We start from the raw sequence: 23,209 nt of genomic DNA on the forward strand, positions 1-23,209 counted from the left end.
GCCAGGAGCCTTCCCACAGCCTGACACTCAAGAGCAAATCAGCAAAGCCTGTCTGCAGAGGCCTGAGCTGATTCCATTGTTTGAAGTTCCTAATGCCAAGGCAGAATTACCCAAATTGTGGCCTATTGTGAGTGTTTACATTTATCACGCCAAAGCCTTTACACAAAGTACAACTTTACGTGTAAGTTCATTTGAAGATAATGTCACAAGTGCACATCTGAGGCCCATCATAATCCTACATCCTACCTCCCCTGGCAGACCCTGAACAGTGCCTCCACCAGTTGCCTGGTTATTTGAGAAAATTTTTCTCTGAGAAGTAGACAATGAGAAGGCAAAGTGGAAGAGAGACATTATAACTATTCCTTTCTCAGTAAAACATCAGAATTGATGTAACAAAATAACTAACCCTAAATGATTAACTTCTAATTTAAACAAAAACAACAGAATATTAATATAAAGAAATAAGCTTTTTTGCCCACTAACAAGCTGTATCCTAGTGTCACTACCACAAAACTATTCCCATTAAGGAAAATTAGTTTTCTAAGTCAAAATCACAAAGATTGTACACAGGTAGCACATTCTTATACATGAAAAATCAATGAAATATTTCTCTTCCTCCAGAGGAAAATTTTCATAAAAGAAATACTCATCATTCTATTCCTAAATTTCATAGATTATGAGTAACACAGAAGAACTAAATGAATGAATAAAAATAATTCTTAAAAGATTAATTGCTGCAGAATTCCCTCCAAAATATTGCTCTCCTCTGCTTCACTGACATATCAAAAGTGAGTCTGATTGTATTTGGGCACTTTCAAAATCAGAAGATTTCCCCTTTTTTTTTCTTAGACAATGGGTTAGAAAGCATCAATGTTCTGTACATTTTAGGGAATAGATTTGTTTTTTGTTTTTGTTTGTTTTGGGTTTTTTGCGTAGAGGAAACTAGAAAGAAAGAATCTGATCTGGAATCTAGGGGATGCTTCTGTCTCTCAAAAAGGAGATCTGAAAATAAACACAAATTGAACAGCCTTCAGGCATTTCTAACCCTGAGGGTCTTGCTTGGTGATAGCCTTCTTGGGTTCTCTGTGTTGGTGAGTGCTAGCAAGTGGAGGCTATTCTGTGATTGTGCCATTTGGGTTCAAGAGTCGCTATTTTAAAAATTCAAACAGGAAATCTGGGAGTTGAAATGCACCAAACCTTCCCCTAGAGGTCACACCTTCAAAATAGCTCTCAAATTCAGCTCTTCCTTTCTCCCTTCGTCACCTGATCTCATATGAACTTCATTTGAACGTAAGGAAAAAGAAATGGAACACCGATTTTCCCCCCTAGGTTCAATTTTTAAATTACACCTACGTTTGCTCATAAAACCCCATAGATTTAGCCCGTATTCCTCGAGACTTCTTTCCTACCTGGTTTAATTCCAATTAAAAAAAAAAAACAACACGAGCTCAGATCTAAAAACAGTCAAAATCACTCCACCTTATACCAAGAGAAGCTGTTCCTAAACTGGGAAGGCAGGGCCAATGCCATACAAATCTGCACTACTTATCCGTTGCCTCATTTGGGAATCCTCTGGGTAGACCACAGCCACCATAGCAGAGAGAATGCCACTGACTATTCTATTCACTTGGCACTTTAGGCAGGGCTGTTAGCTCCAATTTGGGGATCAGATTGACCTAGTTTTGATGATGATGATGATGATGATGATGAAGGAGGCGGCACTTAACCAGTGCCTATTCTTGTTTCAGGCACTGTTCTCAGCAGTTTCCATTTGCTAATTATTTTAATCCTCAAACAACCCTATGGGATGGGCACTGATGTGAGGTCCCTTTACAGGTAAGTTTGGGTTTGATAGCTGCTAACTGTGACTCCTAGGATGAGTTAAACTCCCAAACCCTTCATTTCAACATCTGAAAAGTGAGGGTTATAATACTGTCAACCTCATGAGACGATGTATGGAAGGCTCTCCACACTGGCCTGGAGTGTGGAGATGGCTACCCACTGAATGGTAGCCATCTATATTAGTTGGATGCCTGGAGCAAGAGGTGTTCACCACAGTCTCATGGCTATGCATCACCTCACATCACAGGTGAGGCTGAATTAGGGAGATGCTGTCAGTGGTTAGTGTGGCTAAATTTAAGGTCATCCACATGATAGTTCTCCTGAGATCAATGAAAAAAGACAAACATCTCCCAAGTCCAAAGGAGAACCATATTTTTTAAAAGTGATTGACTTGCCTACCTTTGTTTTTGTCTTCCAGCTGAAACAAAAAAGGGTCATCCCTAGCCACAAGCATGATCTCCTTCCCGATTTCTTAACATGTTCTAGATTAAATTAGTTCGAGTCATTTCTCCAAGTATATGTTATGTAGGGAAAGAACACCTGTTATGTTAAATGCACTGAGTGCTAAGGTGTGTCTTACAGACACAGCCAGAAAAGAAAAATGTAAATGAGAAGGCAGGATCTCAAGATTCTCTCTCCTGCCTTCAAGGAATTAAATAATTTTAAATATAATTTAGAATGCAGTCATAAGAAAGTTGTTATCATTTTCAAAGTCTTGATAACAACTATATCTGAATACCAGAAACTGATCTTAGCTAATTAACATTCTGACTTGAAATAATTACCTATTAATTATATCAATAAGTGGATTATCATTCTTAGCAATTTTTCCATTTATAATTCATGCTATTTTAAATCATTAACAGATGATGGCAGTTGTTTTCACGTTGGAAAATATTCTACAAACCTACTCTCAAAATATATTTAAAGTGACATATTGATCCATAAAGGGGTGCTTTCTTATCTTCCTATATGAAAACTATGTATTTTTTCAGCATTTAAAAAAAGACATGACTTTTTTATAGAATGCTAGCCCTATTGTATAGTTAGCCTTAGGAAAAAGTACATTACTTTATATAGGTCCAATAAATAGTGAAATAAAACATTTTTCTTTCCTGCCCAAGACACCTCTAAGTAATCTTCCAAAGGACGAGTGTTAGCTTAAAAATAAAACAGGGCTTCCCTGGTGGCGCTGTGGTTGAGAGTCCGCCTGCCAATGCAGGGGACACGGGTTCGTGCCCCGGTCCGGGAGGATCCCACGTGCCGCGGAGCGGCTGGGCCCATGTGCCATGGCCGCTGAGCCTGCGCGTCCGGAGCCTGTGCTCCGCAACGGGAGAGGCCACAACAGTGAGAGGCCCGCGTACCGCAAAAAAATAAATAAATAAATAAATAAAAATAAAACAAACAAAAGAAAAGGGGAAAAAAAGGAAAGGAAAGCATCTTAGTGATTGGCCAACTTCTGTGAGTACCAGTCAAGATTAGCAGCCCTGAGGGAATATACCTTAGTAACGGTACCTGGCTCTCTCCACACTAGAGAAAGATCCCGGAAAGATCTATTAAATCAAATTAACATTTAAAAATATATTTGAAGACATATTTATCTATCCTAACATAGGCTTAAAATCTCTAGATCATTTTCAAGTTTGAAGGGAGATAAATTTGATAAATGCTTGGGTGGAGGTAGTTTGGCTAAATCTGTGATTTCTCAATGTCAAAAGACTTATTTGGTATTTCCTTTATGATTGATTCTTGGTAGATATTGTTTAAAACCTCAAAACTGCAAAATGTACTATCTCTTGGTTTTGAAGCAGTAGTATGTTAGTAAATGTTTTAACAACTGATTTTCTGTGGGGTGAAAGGCAGGATTTATAGCATGTGCCAATTTCCCTGGTATTAAGGCTACCAACATGGTTGATTTCAGACTACCTAGGTGATGTCATTGAAAGTGCAGTTGGGAAGAGCTGTTTTCAATCAGCTCGTGGGAGCTGGTGTGAGCTGACTAGTACACCACTGGAAATAAAGTACATCAGCGATACCATATAGCTCTAGGCCAAGTTTATTCTGAGTTGTACCAGAAGCCACCTCATCCAAATTGAAAGCACTGAATTGTTTATTCTTATGATGTCTGTCACCAAAAGACTAATAGTTTGGGGGCACAATCAATTGCACACCCTTGAAAAAAAGCAGGGTAATGAATGGAATGGCTCCTTAGGGAACAAATCCTCTCATACTAATCTCCTCCAATAACCCAGGGCCAGGCCTAAAAGGTATCATCTATCTCGATGTCAGGAAGGTGTTATGTCTTTCCCACACAATGCAGTCATCAATAAACTTGTGAAAACATAGTTTACATGGTGCTTAAAATCAGGTACCCCCCCCAAAAAAAATCAGGTACCCAATTTTCAAGAAGTTTCTAAGCGAGGCATAGTTATGAGTTGCAGAGAAAAGAATTGTTTTGGGTACACTCACTGAATGGTGATCCAGGTCCAGTTTAAAGTTACCGTCATTAATGCCTGACTATTAATTCTATAGATAATGTACAAGTAGTGGTAGTTACAACTCTGATGGAAAAAGAGGTAGGATGACTTCTTAAAACTAATCATGAAATCCAATGGCTCATCAGAATGACTACACACAGTATGGGATACCAAACATTTGCTCATTTTCTCAACTTCAAAGAAGACCAAAATGTGAATCCACCAGGGAACAGGCTACACCTAAACTATCTTCCTATACCACTTTTCTCTGAATTGTGAGGTTCTTCTTCCTCACATAATTTTAACAAACCAAGCCTGAGCTCATGTCTTTAAGAAAATGGTTTATTGCTTTCAGTAAAATTACTGATATAGTAATTCATATTTGCATGTTCTTATATTATAACTTACTGATCATTTATGTATTTTAATGCACGGTTTTATTTCTTTCCAATTGAAGGAGCCTACTGTGTTTGGGGAACCACAATCTTTTCATGTACAATCGAGAAAGAAATACATATGGAGAAATATCCTATGGAATATATTACCTCAAGGAAATGAATGACCTTTTCACCTTCCCTCCTTTATTCTCAGAGAATTGCAACAAATGGTACCATATTTAAACACCTCCACTTTATTAAGTACATAACTTCAGTACCTTTAAAAAACCCTTTGGTTTGTAAATATATATTTTGTTACTCACCAGGGCTTTGAATAACTTGTTTGACACATAAGTAAATCAAGGATAAATTTTACTCAAGGGTAAGTTGACTGGAAACAAATTCCAGTTCTGGCTTCAGCTTTCACTAGCTCACATTCAAAATTCTCCTTTCTCAATTAAAGAGAATTATTTCTTTATTGCTACCTTATAAAATACAATTTCACATTTTTTTTGACAATTCAGAATTCTTGAAGTGTGCATTGTTACTTCAGGAAAAATAAACAAGGTCGGTGACAAGATAGGCATTAAAAGGCTCTGAATTTGTCAAAACAAAATAATTACATCAATTTAGCAATAATAAATCAACAATAGTATTCTATAAAAGCTTAGTTTCATCAAAGGAATTCACAAGTCAAGTTTCCATATTATTAAATTCTGGAATAAGCCAATGAGAGAGATTATGCTGACTATATCCAGTTATGTAAGGATGGGGTGATCTGTTTTGGATGATTTGAGATATCACCTTGCCTCAATCAGCGAGCTTGGGACCTCAACCAGAGCCTTCCCACGCGCAGACCCTACGCTTTAAAGAGTACTGACACAACCACCAAGACATATGCAGCTTTCTGCAATGGCACAAAGCTCTAACCAGCAGAATAGGCTTCTAATGGGATAAGAAGAGCAAAACAGCATGATAGATTAGTATGTAATCTTTCTGGGAGATGGGTCTGTTCATGAAAGACTTAAGTTCTAAAGAGTCAAAAACAAAAACTAGGCCTTGCGACATAATTCAATAGAGTTATGGAAAAAAATTTTCCCCAGAATATAAGAAAGTGTGGAGTAACTCTGAATAGTTTTAAGGAGAACAATAAAGACAGGTATAAAATGTGCACGAGCAGAGGGAGCAAGGCAATTTATAACCTTTCCTATGGGAAGGTTTATATTTTCATTCTCTACACTTAAATAGAGGCAGCTATTTAACGGTAGTTATCTGCTCTAGAAATAATGTGTGGTTGATACAGAGTCTCACGGGATATACTGTAAATTGTATAGCCAACTATAAATACAAGTAAATTTTATTTGAAAGAGGATGGAGTACAATGAAATTTTATTCTTACACAGGAAATTTCTGATGAGAGAATTTTTTCCCCACTCACTTCTATTATATAATTAAATCTGCCTTCCATGTGGGCAAAAAAGTTCCTGTAATTATTAATATTGTTTTATGTAATATTACATAATAATGTAATATAATAAAATAATGGAGTAAAGCTTTTTGAAATAGTACATTTTTAACACTATCACTTTCAGGTAAAATATTCTTACTTATTAGTAATACCATATTGTGATTTCAAATAAGTCACAAAATAAAAATGATAAACATTAAAATAGAGAACAGACAGTACCTAGCTGCAGAATTTTTTTGTATTCTAAAAGCTTATTTATACACAGGTTATACAGAACTTGCAACACCTTTTTCAAGAAACAATGCTATAAGAGGTGATGAAGGTCCTAGGTCAACCCACAAATATCTATGTAGCCCAGGATGTCCCTGAAATGTAGTACTTAAAGTATCCAGTCCTGAAGAACCACAGGTAACAATATTTCTATATGAAATAATTCAGAGTTCCAACTTGAAAAGTCAAATACATCTCCTGTGCTCTGAACAGGTGTTTCTCAAGGGCCAAGAGACTGGTTCACGTTTTTGTATTGTTAGGAAAAAGAATAAAGTGTCATCATTTACTAATCACATAATCTCAGGTATTTCCTCAACTGCAAAATGAAAGTAATGACACCTGCCCTAGTTACTTCAGAGGTTTGCTGTGAGCATTCAATGAGATAGAAAATTACATTCTACCAGAAAATTACATTCTAAAACTACCTCCCTCCTCTCCTGGCAGGTAAGTCCTCATTTGACAGATGACCCAGAGCACACGGGAGGCTGGGTGACTTGTCCAAGGTTGCAAGGTGAGCTTGTGAGAAGCCTAGAGAAGCAGCCAGGGCCCTTGACTTCTGGTCCATCTCCCTCTGCACTAGATGTGGCATCTAACTTACACTTTTGGCAGTTAATCTTTGTGGAACACACACTGGGCAGAGTACCAAAGAAAGGTGACAGTAATAATGGTACATTTTGAGATGACTGAGCTGAACTCCGGAGAACCACGTCCCGACCCTGGCCTCACCTCTGACTCTAGGACTTAATTAGACAATCACACAGCCACTTCCCACTTCACAAGCTCTCTCTCTTTAAATTGGGGGAAATAATGTGGCTTCTCCAGTCTTCCTCTTAGGAGGCTGTTCTCTGGCTCTTACTTTAACGGGTAAATAACTGAAAAATCAATGAAATTTTGTTGTAAAGCTCTGTGTCCCTTAGGCAAAAAGGGCAAAAACTGCTTGCTTTTATTAAAGTATTACTTGCAACTAGAAACACTTTATGAAAAGAGAATAAATAGTAACTTTCCCACGTATTTATACAAGGCCTACATCAGGTTTTACAGCTAAGGGGATTCAATTGGTGTGTAAGAGGAAGAATGAAGAGGGAAACACACTAACCACTGGCACAGAAGACAAGAGAGATCCAGACCAAGTGCCTTTTAAAAGTCACTTCTATTATCAGTATCTGATTTTATGGTATATATTTATGTCATTTAACAACCAAATTTTTGCATTATCCATAAAATGCTTATTTTAAAGCTGAGGTTCTCAAACTCTTTAGTCTTAGGATCCAGCTCCACTCTTAAAAATTATTGAAAACCCCAAAGAACTTTTGTTTATATAGATTATATTTATCCAGATATACTATATTATAAATCCAGATTAACTATATTATAAATTTAAATGAAGAAACTTTAAAAATATTTATTCATTAATTTATTTTAAAATAAGTAAACCCATTATACATTAAAGTAAATAACATCTTTTTATGAAAAATGACTGATTTCCAGAAAAAAAATTTAGTGAGAAAGGCCACAGTATTTACATTTTTGCAAATCTCTTTGATGTCTGTCTTAACTGAAGTCAGCTAGATTTTCATATCTCCTTCTGCACTCAATCTGTTGTGATGTTCTTTCAGTTAAAGTATATGAAGAAAATCTAGCCTCACAGAAATGTAGCTGGAAAAGGAAGGAGTATTTTAATAGCCTTTTCAGATAACTGTGATATTCTTCTTTGATAAAGACTAAAAGTCACAACTGGTCATTTCCTTAAAGGTTATTTGCAACATGGAGTCTGAATCTTTATTGATGAACTTGTACCCTAAATAGTCATGAGATAATGAGAGTGAAAAGGCAAATAATGTCTTAGTATTATTGCAAAAATGTGTTTGGCCTTGCAGATCCTCTGAAAAGGTCTTAGGGATCTTAGCGTTCCCCAGACCACACTTTGAGTACCACCTGTCTTATGATGTGTAACTGGTAGAATGAGGGATATACTATATGAAACTTAAGGAACACAGTGTGGAAGAAAGATCAAGTGCAAACAAATCAGTCACCCCTGGTCCACCTTCATGTGGACGTGGGAACTGAAAAGCAGGCGTTATAAGGCAGGAGCCCCAGCTGGAACCCAGCAACAGTAGTTGCACCATAATGGTCCAAACATCTCAGACAGGGTGACCTTTTCAACATTGTAAACACATTTTTATTGCATCATGACTGCTCACAACCAGCCACAGACCTTTAAGCCAGCCTAGTGTACATACACCATAACCTACTACCAACAGAGGCAAACCAAAAACACCCAGTCCTGGCCATAGCAACGCCTGCTACCTGCTTCATGTCATCCCACCCTGTTCCCACCTCCCTCCAATCTCCACCCAGCTCCCAAGCCAAGCCTTCTGCCCCTGGTATGCATCCTGTTCTTGCTGTTAGAATCAGCGAGTCTATTTGCTTTCCTTGGCTCTTCCTCTTTAGGAGGACTGTGTCTCTTTCCACTACTGACTGTCTCGGGTAGCACCCCATTCCAACCTCCACACTGGCCTTAGCCCCTCACACTCAAGTCCTGATACCCAGGTAGATGAGTGGGTGCAGCTCCCTCAAAAGGGCCATTCAAGAAAACAGATACTTTTCAGTCTTCTTGTACAAATTTTTCTTTTTGTCTGTTTCTTAGCATAGTGCAACAGAGAACACGGAAGTAAGTCATTTTCATGCTATTAGCACATTTAGGAAACAGGCTTCCACAGTAATTAATCTAATGAAGATGACCCTAGACTGAAGAAACAGCAATTAGAGTTGCCGGAATAGACATTAGGGGAAATGAAGACATTTACATTCAAAGAAAGATAAGATTTTTAAATAAGAGGTAAAATTAATAACAGTCCAAATTCTATGGAGCAGGAAAGAGCGTCTAATGACTCAAAGAAGGCTGGGCGACATGCAGATTACACTGTCATATTCAAGTGAATACAAAAGTGATGGTATCCTATCATGAAAATATGGACATTAAGGGATAGGCTAAAAGAAAAGGAAAATTAGATGAAACTGACTAGCTATATGCAATCTAATGGAAAAGATTTTCTCTGAATAAAAATTTTTTCCAGGTAAATTTTCAGTTGTTATTTTCCAAATATAAATAACCAACTGTTTAAGTAATAATTCAAATTCTGTGCTATTCAGAGATGCAATTTGGAAACCAACAGAAACCCTGTTCCTTTGGTGTAGGGAGCCCACTACCACCTACCCAGCTGACCTCAGCAAGGGGTCTGCACATCTGGGGGGTCGATCAAGGGAAGGCCCATCTGGGGGTTTCCATCCAGATTGAGGAGATCTGTTGACACTAATTATTAGCCATAACAACAGCTCTTGCTGGTTTATTTCCCATCAAACTCAGTATGTTACTAGAATCTAGTATGTCAGGCTCTCTTTTTGACCTTATAGGAAGCCAGGGGACAAAACCAGAGGGGAAAAGCCTAACATAAGGAAGAGCTACTTCTCTATGCTGATTTCCATGTAAAGCTTGATCAAATGGTTTGCTGGGACCTGGGGCTACCTAGGGAATTTCGGCCCACTCTGGAAGGCAACCAGTGTTCTGAGCACTGCACACTCACCGAGCAGAATGAAGAGCTCTGTGAAACCTCGAAGGCCACTTGTAGGGCAGGGAAGGAATATGCTCATTATTGTTGATGCTGTTACTATTAATAAATGGGGCTTTATGAATAAAAAGGAAAGTGAGCTATGACATTATTAACATCAATTTTCCCTTATTACTTCTTTAGTTTTTAGGTTTTTTAGGTTTTTTTTCTTCTTTAAGACCCGTATGCCCAGCCAAGAGTCAAAGGCTTCCTTTTGGCTAAAGTACTATATTTCTGTGCCATTATTATATATAGCCTTGAGTAATCACAATTAATATGGTTTTTAATGTACAAATTAAATGTGCTATAAATTCTAGATATCATCATGCTGGTTTTTAATCATTATTATTAGGTGAAACCTTAGAAAAATTTCAGCCTATCATGGGCCCTATCAGCTTCTTATTTTAATTCTGAATATTTGGGCATATCTGCTGCTCAGAGACAGAAAGAATCAAAACTTCCTCTTTTTCCATCTGGCTACGAGTGCTTTTCATAGCTTATTTTTTCCACACTCGTTCCTAAAAAATGCACTAGAGCTGAGCTATCGTGAGATTGTGTCAGAGTCAAACTATTATATCGTTGACTATCAGCTATTTCACAGGAGAATCAAACTGCCTGACTTTTTAAGAAAAATCAGAATGGACTTTTATAGTAGTAAGACTTTGTCAACAGAGACTGAGTGCTACATGCAACTTGGCTCAAAAAAAATTGAAAGCTTCAGAAATTAACTTTATCACCGAAAACATTTAGCTGTAAGCAATATCCAGCTGTAGAGGCACAGAACCAAAGGCCAGAGAAATGTACTAAAAAAATAAATACTTTTCAGACACCGAGTGGAGAGAATAGTAAAAGCTAGTGTCAGCCTGTTGCTGTGCCAGGCTGAGCTAGCTGGTAAGTTCTCCGGTAAAGAAAACGCTTTTCTGGAATGATTATAATGGGTACTCTGTGAGCTCTGGGGCCTGGACTTGCTTTTCTATAGATGACTTTGTTCCTTCTTTACATTGTAAAGTTCAGTTTATATTTTTGTAGAAATACATTCTCATCATTTCAAATGACGATGCTGATTCGGCCACATTTAAGTTTCATTCTCATTTGAAGAACTGAGCCCTAGCTTGTTCGGAAGAGAAAATGCTACAAAAACTCTTGCTTCCTTTTGAAACTTTTATTAAATATTCAGAACTGAATGAAAGTAATCTAGCTCTGGAAGGGATGGGTCATATTTATAGAGAAAAACAAAAACCAGGTTGTGGAAAGATGGAAAGACAAAAGGAATTCACTAACCAGCTGAAAGTTAGAAACACACCATACGTGGGTCGAATCACCTGTGATACTCCAACTAAAAATCAGCAGTGCCAATAAAAGCGGTTTCTAAAAGTCATAATAGGCTCCCATTTTTCAGAGAGTAAATAAATTCCTTGCTGGGGAAAGAAATCCACAAAGAGATGGTAATTTTACTTTTATTTCGAAGACTAAACAATACAAGATCCCACAAGCAAGTTTTAACACTCCAAGAAGACATTCTGAATGATTTTGCTAACTTTTGCTGTCAGTCTGACTCATGAAGGACTTAACTAACCGCACTTTCTTTGATAGCCAAGAAAGGTCCACTCAGAATAATCATGTGGCAGAAAAAAAGAAGTGCAGTGTGGCCAAGAGGAACCTGTGATGATTTATTAGTCAATTACAGCTATTTCTTTCAAACTGGGTCCTATTAAATTCACCTTCCTCTCCAGATGCATAAATTAACCCTGCACAAAAGCATCTGAATACCAAAAAGCACATTATTCTCCAGAGGTGAAACATAAGGGGCAGACCATACTGGAACTGTATTAGTTTCCTGTTGGCTACTGTAACAAATCATCATCAACTTAGTGGCTTAAAAAAAATGATACTTTTACTATCTTACAGTCCTGCAGGTCAGAAGTCCAAAATGGGTCTCACTGGGCTAAAATTAAGGTGTCAGCAGGGCTGTGTTCCTTCTGAAGGTTCTGGGGGAGAATCCATTTCCTTGCCTTTTCCACCTTCCAGAGGCCGCCCACATTCCTGGGTTCACGGCCCCCTTCCATCCACAAGGTCAGCGGCGGCTGATCAAGTTTTTCCTCCCATCACATCTCTCTGGCATTGACTCTTCTTCCACCTCTCACTTCCCCTTAAGGACCCTTGTGATTACATGGAGCCCACTCGGATAGTCCAAAAGAATCTTCCAGTTTTAAGGTTAAACTAAGAACCTTAATTCCATCTGCATGTGTGCCACGTAACATGAGATTTTCGCGCGTCCCTGGGATTAGGACGCGGACCTTTTCTGGAGGCCGTTATTCTGCCTCCTACAGGTACAAAGAATAAGACAAACATTTTACCTTCCTCTGCCTCTCTTCTGTTACAAACTGTCCAGCCAGAGTTACTCTACAGGCACCTCACCTTTAAAAAAGTGGTAATAATAAATCTTGCTTCTCCTGCTGTCCCCTCTACCTCTAAATCTGTGACTCTATGACTAACAATTCTTTCCATGTTTTCACCTAATAAAATATAGCCTTCACCTCCCACTAAAAAGACAACGTTGGGTGGCTCTGAGTACGATTTTCTTCCAGCTAGCTTAAATGCAAAATTCACAGCTCAAAGAATTTGGCAAGACATTTGTTCATTCATTCACATATATTAACTCAACACCTACTGTGTGCCAGGCACAGCAAGTCCAGTATTAAACAAAAGAGACATACTCCGTGCCCGACCTGGGCTTAGCTTAGCATTTTCCTATATTTGCTGGCAGGATATAGAGGAAAGCTATTTTCTACTATTTATGCCCCACTTCTTTTCAATACATATCTGAGAACATATGATAAAAACACAGGTGCAATGCGAATCTATAAAATCAGGCAGGGTGTAACAAAAATTAATAGTTATCATGACAGGTGAAGGTCTGGATTGAGACACTGGGACTCAAAGCAGATTTTCTAAGTTTTGTATGAGACACCTCAGTATACTAAGTGCTTTCCAATACATTATCTCCTCTGATCCACACTACGACTTGGTCAGGTATGGAAAGTGTTCTAATCATCCCCAATTGGCTGGTGTGAAATTCCCCAGAAAGCTTTAGTAACTTGACTAAGGCCACACAGTAAATGGCAAAGTCCAGGACTCAGATTCAGGTTTTAATTCAAATGATTTGCTCTCTGTCATTTTTATGCTATTAACTGAGAGCCCTTCTCCTTGCCTGGCTTGCAGGATGCCCTGCTGCTTCTCGTAACTTCGAAGCCCTCCTTCTTCCTACACACTTCTTACCATCTCCTACCATGGGCACTGCCCAATACTCCTTTCTCTTCTCAGAGCTTGAACCAGCCCCTCTTCGTAAATGGAAACTATGTCTACCTCCCATGACTGCCTATCCCCGTGAGGAACTTCCCTCTGACACAGAGCTCTCCGAGCTCCACCGCCAGCTCTCTCCACCTGCCCATCAGGAATGTCCACTGGGATGACGTAACCCAGGCCCTCTGCTCCATTCCCCGGCCTTAGCTCTATTCCCTATTTCCACCACTGACATCACTAAACTCCTGTCTCTCCTTTATATCTTGTTCTGTCGAGGCCTCGTGTTCTCGTGACTCCAATGGTAACCCAGCTCGGGTAAGAGTCATCCCCTCAGACTCTGTGGAATCTCCACTGGCCAGGCTACCCTCTGACCCCCACGTCCCACCAGGCAAGAAGGAATATACAGCCCAGAGAGGAATTTCCCCCGAAAGTAGGCTCAAATGTTCTCTCTTCTTGGGTAGCACCAAAGACAACGTTGGCAAATACATGAAGATGTGTCAACCACCCTTACACCTTCTTCACCATTTCCACAGTGAGGAAGAAACCCAACTGAAGATTCTCTTCAGCCACCAAACTAAAGGACTACAAGAGGCGGGTATCAAATACATGGTGCCAGGTATCATGAAGCTTGCTGAATGAAGAACTTGCTGAGTCACTAAATCTCTCTGGACTTTGAAAACAGCCTTTCAAACAGGCATTATGAAAAGACATTTTACAGAAAACCCTCAAGAAATGTGCTGAATGAATGCTGACGGTCTAATGATGATTTCTAGAGGACGGAGACCAAACCGGGCCTGTGCCCTTCACCTTTCCGAGGTTACCGTGCCTGCCTCAGAGAAGCAGCCTTGCGCCAGCCTGACCGCGCAGGCGCCATACTCTCTGCCAGGGCTCAGCTCTGCCTCCCACAAAGGGACACGTTAGAAGGAGACACGTGCCACGGGTTAAGGAGCACCAAGCAACATTCCGCCAGCAGCTTGTAAACAGTAATGTCCTATCAATCTGTGATGGGCAACCAGGGCTGCAAGGTGCTCTCCAGTCTTGAGCTCTCACTATTGGAAACTACATGTGAGCCTGCCTGAGGCATGGAAGCAATGTTGCAAAAGCACGTGCGAACACACACACACACACACACACACACCCCCCAGAACTAAGCCACGTAGAGGTCTGAGCTCTTTTCCTTACAGTAGAAAGGACACGCTTTCTAGTTCCTAAAAGGTGGGGCTGATTCTTAAACTTATCTTTACAATTTCCTCTCCCTCCTAGTACTGGGCTGGCCAAAAAGTTCGTTCGGAATTTTGTACTATCTTATGGAAAAACCCGAATGAACTTTTGGGCCAATCCAGTACTTAGAACAGTCCTAAGGTAAAAATGGGCACCTAGGGATTAAGATGGAGGCTTCTGGGAAGATGGCGGAGAAGTAAGACGCAGAGATCACCTTCCTCCCCACAGATACACCAGAAATACATCTACACGTGGAACAACTCCTACAGAACACCTACTGAACGCTGGCAGAAGACCTCAGACCTCCCAAAACGCAAGAACCGCCCCCCCCCCCCGACCACGTACCTGGGTAGGGCAAAAGAAAAAAGAATAAGCAGAGACAAAAGGATAGGGACGGGACCGCACCAGTGGGAGGGAGCTGTGAAGAAGGCAACGTTTCCACACACTAGGAAGCCCCTTCGCGGGCGGAAACTGCGGGTGGCGGAGGGGGAAAGCTTCGAAGCCGCGAAGGAGTGCACAGCAACAGGGGTGCGGAGGGCAAAGCTGAGAGATTCCCGCACAAAGGATCAGGGCCGACCGGCACTCACCAGCCCGAGAGGCTTGTCTGCTCCCCGGCCGGGGCGGGCGGGGCTGGAAGTTGAGGCTTGGGCTTCCGTCGGAGCGCCGGGAGAGGACTGGGGTTGGCGGCGTGAACACAGCCTGCAGGGGGTTAGTGCGCCACGGCCATCCGGGAGGGAGTCCGGGGATAAGTCTGGAGCTGCCGAAGAGGCAAGAGACTTTTCCTTCCCTCTTTGTTTCCTGGTGTGCGAGGAGAGGGGATTAAGAGCGCTGCTTAAAGGAGCTCCAGAGATGGGCGCGAGCCGCGGCCAAAAGCGCGGACCCCAGAGACGGGTATGAGACGCTACGGCTGCTGCTGTCGCCACCAAGAAGCCTGGGTGCGAGCACAGGTCACTATACACACACCCCTTCCGGGGAGCCTGTGCAGCCCGCCACTGCCAGGGTCCCGGGACCCAGGGACAACTCCCCCGGGAGAACGCACGGCGCGCCTCAGGCTGGTGCAACGTCATGCTGGCCTCTGCCGCCGCAGGCTCGCCTCGCACTCCGTACCCCTCCCTCCCCACCGGCCTGAGTGAGCCAGAGCCCCCAAATCAGCGGCTCCTTTAACCCCGTCCTGTCTGAGGGAAGAACAGACGCCCTCCTGTGACGTACACGCAGAGGCGGGGCCAAATCCAAAGCTGAGCCCCTGGGAGCTGTGAGAACAAAGAGAAAGGGAAATCTCTCCCAGCAGCCTCAGAAGCAGCGGATTAAAGCTCCACAATCAACTTGATGTACCCTGCATCTGTGGAATACCTGAATAGACAACGAATCATCCCAAATTGAGGAGGTGGACTTTGAGAGCAAGATTTCTTATTTTTTCCCCTTTTCCTCTTTTTGTGAGTGTGTATGTGTATGCTTCTGTGTGAGATTTTGTCTGTATAGCTTTGCTTCCACCATTTGTCCTAGGGTTCTATCCTTCATTTTTGTTTTTTAATTTTTTTCTTAATAATTATTTTTATTTTAATTATTTTATTTTACTTTATCTTCTTTCTTTCTTTCTTTCCTTCCCTCCTTTAGACAATCAATCATCCCAAATTGAGGAGGTGGACTTTGAGAGCAAGATTTCTTATTTTTTCCCCTTTTCCTCTTTTTGTGTGTATGTGTATGCTTCTGTGTGAGATTTTGTCTGTATAGCTTTGCTTCCACCATTTGTCCTAGGGTTCTATCCGTCCGTTTTTTTTTCTTAATAATTATTTTTTTATTTTAATAACTTTATTATATTTTATCTTACTTTATTTTATTTTACTTTATCATCTTTTTTTCTTCCTTCCCTCCTTCCTTCCTGCCTTCCTCCCTCCCTCCTTTCTTTCTTTCTTTCTTCTTCTACTAATTCTTTCTTTCTACTTTTTCTCCCTTTTATTCTGAGCCGTGTGGATGAAAGGCTCTTGGTGCTGCAGCCAGGAGTCAGTGCTGTGCCTCTGAGGTGGGAGAGCCAACTTCAGGACACTGGTCCACAGGAGACCTCCCAGCTCCACATAATATCAAACGGCAAAAATCTCCAAGAGATCTCCATCTCAACACCAGCACCCAGCTTCACTCAATGGCCAGCAAGCTACAGTGCTGGACACCCTATGCCAAACAACTAGCAAGAGAGGAATACAACCCCACCCATTAGCTGAGAGGCTGCCTAAAATCATAATAAGTCCAGAGACACCCCAAAACACACCACCAGACGTGGACCTGCCCACCAGAAAGACAAGATCCAGCCTCATCCACCAGAACACAGGCACTAGTCCCTTCCACCAGGAAGCCTACACAACCCACTGAACCAACCTTAGCCGCTGGGGACAGACACCAAAAACAACGGGAACTATGAACCTGCAGCTTGCAAAAAGGAGACCCCAAACACAGTAAGATAAGCAAAATGAGAAGACAGAAAAACACACAGCAGATGAAGGAGCAAGATAAAAACCCACCAGACCGAACAAATGAAGAGGAAATAGGCAGTCTAGCTGAAAAAGAATTCAGAATGATAGTAAAGATGATCCAAAATCTTGGAAATAGAATGGACAAAATGCAAGAAACATTTAACAAGGACCTAGAAGAACTAAAGATGTAACAAACAATGATGAACAACACAATAAATGAAATTAAAAATACTCTAGATGGGATCAATAGCAGAATAACTGAGGCATAAGAACGGATAATTGACCTAGAAGATAAAATAGTGGAAATAACTACTGCAGAGCAGAATAAAGAAAGAAAAAAGAATGAAAAGAACTGAGGACAGTCTCAGAGACCTCTGGGACAACATTAAACGCACCAACATTCGAATTATAGGGCTTCCAGAAGAAGAAGAGAAAAAGAAAGGGACTGAGAAAATATTTGAAGAGATTATAGTTGAAAACTTCCCTAATATGGGAAAGGAAATAGTTAATCGAGTCCATGAAGCACAGAGAGTCCCATACAGGATAAATCCAAGGAGAAACACGCCAAGACACATATTAATCAAACTGTCAAAAATTAAAGAAAAAACAAAGAAAAAATATTAAAAGCAGCAATGGAAAAACAACAAATAACACACAAGGGAATCCCCATAAGGTTAACAGCTGATCTTTCAGCAGAAACTCTGCAAGCCAGAAGGGACTGGCAGGACATATTTAAAGTGATGAAGGAGAAAAACCTGCAACCAAGATTACTCTACCCAGCAAGGATCTCATTCAGATTTGATGGAGAAATTAAAACCTGTACAGACAAGCAAAAGCTGAGAGAGTTCAGCACCACCAAACCAGCTTTACAAAAACTGCTAAAGGAACTTCTCTAGGCAAGAAACACAAGAGAAGGAAAAGACCTACAATAATGAACCCAAAACAATTAAGAAAATGGGAATAGGAATATACATATCGATAATTACCTTAAATGTAAATGGACTAAATGGTCCCACCAAAAGAAACAGATTGCCTGAATGGATACAAAAACAAGACCCATATATTTGCTGTCTGCAAGAGACCCACTTCAGACCTAGAGACACATACAGACTAAAATTAAGGGGATAGAAAAAGATATTTCATGCAAATGGAAACCAAAAGAAAGCTGGAGTAGCAATTCTCATATCAGACATAATAGACTTTAAGACTATTACAAGAGACAAAGAAGGACACTACATAATGATCAAGGGATCGATCCAAGAAGAAGATATAACAATTGTAAATATTTATGCACCCAACATAGGAGCACCTCAATACATAAGGCAAAAACTAACAGCCATAAAAGGGGAAATTGACAGTAGCACATTCATAGTAGGGGACTTTGACACCCCACTTTCACCAATGGACAGATCATCCAAAATGAAAATAAAAAAGGAAACAGAAGCTTTAAATGATACATTAAACAAGATGGACTTAATTGATATTTATAGGACATTCCATCCAAAAACAACACAATACACATTTTTCTCAAGTGCTCATGGAACATTCTCCAGGATAGATCATATCTTGGGTCACAAGTAAAGCCTTGTTAAATTTAAGAAAATTGAAATTGTTTCAAGTATCTTTTCCAACCACAATGCTATGAGACTAGATACCAATTACAGGAAAAGATCTGTAAAACATACAAACACATGGAGGCTAAACAATACACTACTTAATAACGAAGTGATCACTGAAGAGATCAAAGAAGAAATCAAAAAATACCTAGAAACAAATGACAATGGAGACATGACGACCCAAAATCTATGGGATGCCGCAAAAGCAGTTCTAAGAGGGAAGTTTATAGCAATACAATCCTACCTTAAGAAACAGGAAACATCTCGAATAAACAACCTAACCTTGCACCTAAAGCAATTAGAGAAAGAAGAACAAAAAAAACCCCAAAGTTAGCAGAATGAAAGAAATCATAAAAATCAGATCAGAAATAAATGAAAAAGAAATGAAGGAAATGATAGCAAAGATCAATAAAACTAAAAGTTGGTTCTCTGAGAAGATAAACAAAATTGATAAACCATTAGCTAGACTCATCAAGAAAAAAAGGGAGAAGACTCAAATCAATAGAACTAGAAATGAAAAAGGAGAAGTAACAACTGACACTGCAGAAATACAAAACATCATGAGAGATTACTACAAGCAACTCTATGCCAATAAAATGGACAACCTGGAAGAAATGGACAAATTCTTAGAAATGCACAACCTTCTGAGACTGAATCAGGAAGAAATAGAAAATATGAACAGACAATCACAAGCATTGAAATTGAAACTGTGATTAAAAATCTTCCAACAAACAAAAGCCCAGGACCAGATGGCTTTACAGGCGAATTCTATCAAACATTTAGAGAAGAGCTAACACCTATCCTTCTCAAACTCTTCCAAAATATAGCAGAGGGAGAAACACTCCCAAACTCATTCTACGAGGCCACCATCACCCTGATACCAAAACCAGACAAAGATGTCACAAAGAAAGAAAACTACCAGTTTCACTGTATCACTGATGAACATAGATGCAAAAATCCTCAACAAAATACTAGCAAACAGAATCCAACAGCACATTAAAAGGATCATACACCATGATCAAGTGAGGCTTATCCCAGGAAAGCAAGGATTCTTCAGTATACGCAAAACAATCAATGTGATAAACCATATTAACAAATTGAAGGAGAAAAACCATATGATCATCTCAATAGATGCAGAGAAAGCTTTTGACAAAATTTAACACCCATTTATGACAAAAACCCTGCAGAAAGTAGGCATAGAGGGAACTTTCCTCAACATAATAAAGGCCATATATGACAAATGCACAGCCAACGTCGTTCTCAATTGTGAAAATGGAAACCATTTCCACTAAGATCAGGAACAAGACAAGGTTGTCCACTCTCACCACTATTATTAAACATAGTTTTGGAAGTTTTAGCTACAGCTATCAGAGAAGAAAAAGAAATAAAAAGAATCCAAATTGGAAAAGAAGAAGTAAAGCTGTCAATGTTTGCAGATGACATGATACTATACATAGAGAATCCTAAAGATGCTACCAGAAAATTACTAGAGCTAATAAATGCATTTTGTAAAGTAGCAGGATACAAAATTAATGCATAGAAATCTCTGGCATTCCTATACACTAATGATGAAAAATCTGAAAGTGAAATCAAGAAAACACTCTCATTTACCATTGCAACAAAAAGAATAAAATATCTAGGAATAAACCTACCTAAGGAGACAAAAGACCTGTATGCAGAAAATTATAAGACACTGATGAAAGAAATTAAAGATGATACAGATAGATGGAGAGATATACCATGTTCTTGGATTGGAAGAATCAACATTGTGAAAATGACTCTACTACCCAAAGCAATCTACAGATTCAATGCAATCCCTATCAAACTACCACTGGCATTTTTCACAGAACTAGAACAAAAAATTTCATAATTTGTATGGAAACACAAAAGACCCCGAATAGCCAAAGCAATCTTGAGAAAGAAAAACGGAGCTGGAGGAATCAGGCTCCCTGACTTCAGACTATACTACAAAGCTACAGTAATCAAGACAGTATGGTACTGGCACAAAAATAGAAAGATAGATCAATGGAACAGGATAGAAGTCCAGAGATAAACCCACGCACATATGGTCACCTTATCTTTGATAAAGGAGGCAGGAATGTACAGTGGAGAAAGGACAGCCTCTTCAATAAGTGGTGCTGGGAAAACTGGACAGGTACATATAAAAGTATGAGATTAGATCACTCCCTAACACCATACACAAAAATAAGCTCAAACTGGATTAAAGACCTAAATGTAAGGCCAGAAACTATCAAACTCTTAAAGGAAAACATAGGCAGAACACTGTATGACATAAAGCACAGCAAGATCCTTTTTGACCCACCTCCTAGAGAAATGGAAATAAAAACAGAAATAAACAAATGGGACCTAATGAAACTTCAAAGCTTTTGCACAGCAAAGCAAACCATAAACAAAACCAAAAGACAACCCTCAGAATGGGAAAAAATATTTGCAAATGAAGCAACTGACAAAGGATTAATCTCCAAACTTTATAAGCAGCTCATGCAGCTCAATAACAAAAAAACAAACAACACAGTCCAAAAATGGGCAGAAGACTTAAATAGACATTTCTCCAAAGAAGATATACAGATGGCCAACAAACACATGAAAGAATGCTCAACTTCATTAATCATTAGAGAAATGCAAATCAAAACTACAATGAGATATCATCTCACACCTGTCAGAATGGCCATCATCAAAAAATCTAGAAACAATAAATGCTGGAGAGGGTGTGGAGAAAAGGGAACCCTCTTGCACTGTTGGTGGGAATGTAAATTGATACAGCCACTGTGGAGAATAGTATGGAGGTTCCTTAAAAAACTACAAATAGAACTACCATATGACCCAGCAATCCCACTACTGCGCATATACCGTGAGAAAACCATAAGTCAAAAGGAGTCATGTAGCAAAATATTCATTGCAGCTCTATTTACAGTGGCCCGGAGATGGAAACAACCTAAGTTTCCATCATTGATGAATGGATAAAGAAGATGTGGCACATATATGCAATGGAATATTACTCAGCCATAAAAAGAGACGAAATTGAGCTATTTTTAATGAGGTGAATAGACCTAGAGTCTGTCATACAGAGTGAAGTAAGGCAGAAAGAGAAAGACAAATACCGTATGCTAACACATATATATGGAATTTAAGGGAAACAAAATGTCATGAAGAACCTAGGGGTAAGACAGGAATAAAGACACAGACCTAGTAGAGAATGGACTTGAGGATATGGGGAGGGGGAAGGGTAAGCTGTGACAAAGCGAGAGAGAGGCATGGACATATATACACTACCAAACGTAAGGTAGATAGCTAGTGGGAAGCAGCCACAAAACACAGGGAGATCAGCTCGGTGCTTTGTGACCACCTGGAGGAGTGGGATAGGGAGGGTGGGAGGGAGGGAGACGCAAGAGGGAAGAGATATGGGAACATATGTATATGTATAACTGATTCACTGTTATAAAGCAGAAACTAACACACCATTGTAAAGCAATTATACTCCAATAAAGATGTTAAAAAAAAAAAGGGCACCTAGTAAACACTGAATTGAGTTCATTATTGCTTTATTCTAAGTTAAGCTCTACTCTTTCTCTACCAGAGAGTCAGAAGAATGAGGATAACTTGCTTTTAACTATTTAACAAGGATGTTTTAAAGACACGAATTCCTTAAGAAGTCTACTTGTAAAGTCAGTCATGGTGGAAAGTGATTACTGTGAAAATTAGATTTTTAAAGTTATATATATATGTGTGTGTTCTTAATGACCCAATCTATTTTTTAACCATTTTTTTCTGAAGTGTAGTTATTTTAGGAAAATACAGTTTATTCACAAAGATTTTTATGAAAAAAATTAATTATAATAGTCAAATACCAAGCAATGTAGCAGTATAGAAGTTACAGAGCCATTAAAATTAGATTTGTAAAGATATTACAATGATAATACTCATCATCATTATGTTATTTTAAATGTAAAAGGGTGCAAAACTGTTTATAGAGTATGATTATGATCACAACGATATTAAAAACCGCACAGAAGAAAACAAAGTATTAACAGAAATTGTGTTTGGATAGTGGTATAAAGTGTTTTCCCTATTTTATTTCTACATATTTTCTAACCGTTCTATTATAAACATTATTGCTTATAATAAAAAGTGAGTTATTTTCTAAAATGTTAAAATATCTGAATAGTCTCAGGCTTCAAGAAATGCTCAACACTGACTCTCCATGTTCTGCAAATTAGCTCTTCTTTCCTAAGCATGCGCTATACGCCAGGCCTGACCAAGTGCTTTACAGTCTTTACTTCTTAGTCCTAAGCACCACCCTAGGAGGAAGGAAAGGCTATTATCCCTGTTTTACAGATGAGGAAATTGAGGTACACAGCAGTTAAATGAACTTGCCCAAGGTCAGAGAGCTAGTAAGTGGCTGAGTGCAGCGTGAGCCCAGATGGTCTGCCCCAGAACTCATCCTTGTAACCCCGTGCAATGCTCTCTCTACAAGACTCTAGCAGAGACACTGATTAAAGTAATGCAACCCTGGCAGGTGCTGCAGCTTCTCTGGGCCTCAA

At 39.5% G+C, this 23,209-nt stretch overlaps 1 protein-coding gene across 6 annotated transcripts in view; it reads right to left on the minus strand.

The window, feature by feature from the left end:
• Nucleotides 1-23,209, minus strand: part of SAMD4A (sterile alpha motif domain containing 4A) — a gene marked incomplete at its 5' end in the record, with an annotated part of 233,905 nt that overhangs the window by 166,425 nt on the left and 44,271 nt on the right. The window contains one exon of one of the 6 annotated variants that reach the window (XM_079906298.1): nt 15,154-16,848. The exons of the other annotated variants lie outside the window; for them this stretch is intronic. Of the gene's footprint in view, nt 1-15,153; nt 16,849-23,209 lie in introns of those variants that run through there. 6 annotated transcript variants of the gene reach the window in all.

This window comes from Stenella coeruleoalba, assembly GCF_951394435.1.
Source record: "Stenella coeruleoalba genome assembly, chromosome: 2".
Taxonomy (NCBI): Eukaryota; Metazoa; Chordata; class Mammalia; order Artiodactyla; family Delphinidae; genus Stenella; species Stenella coeruleoalba.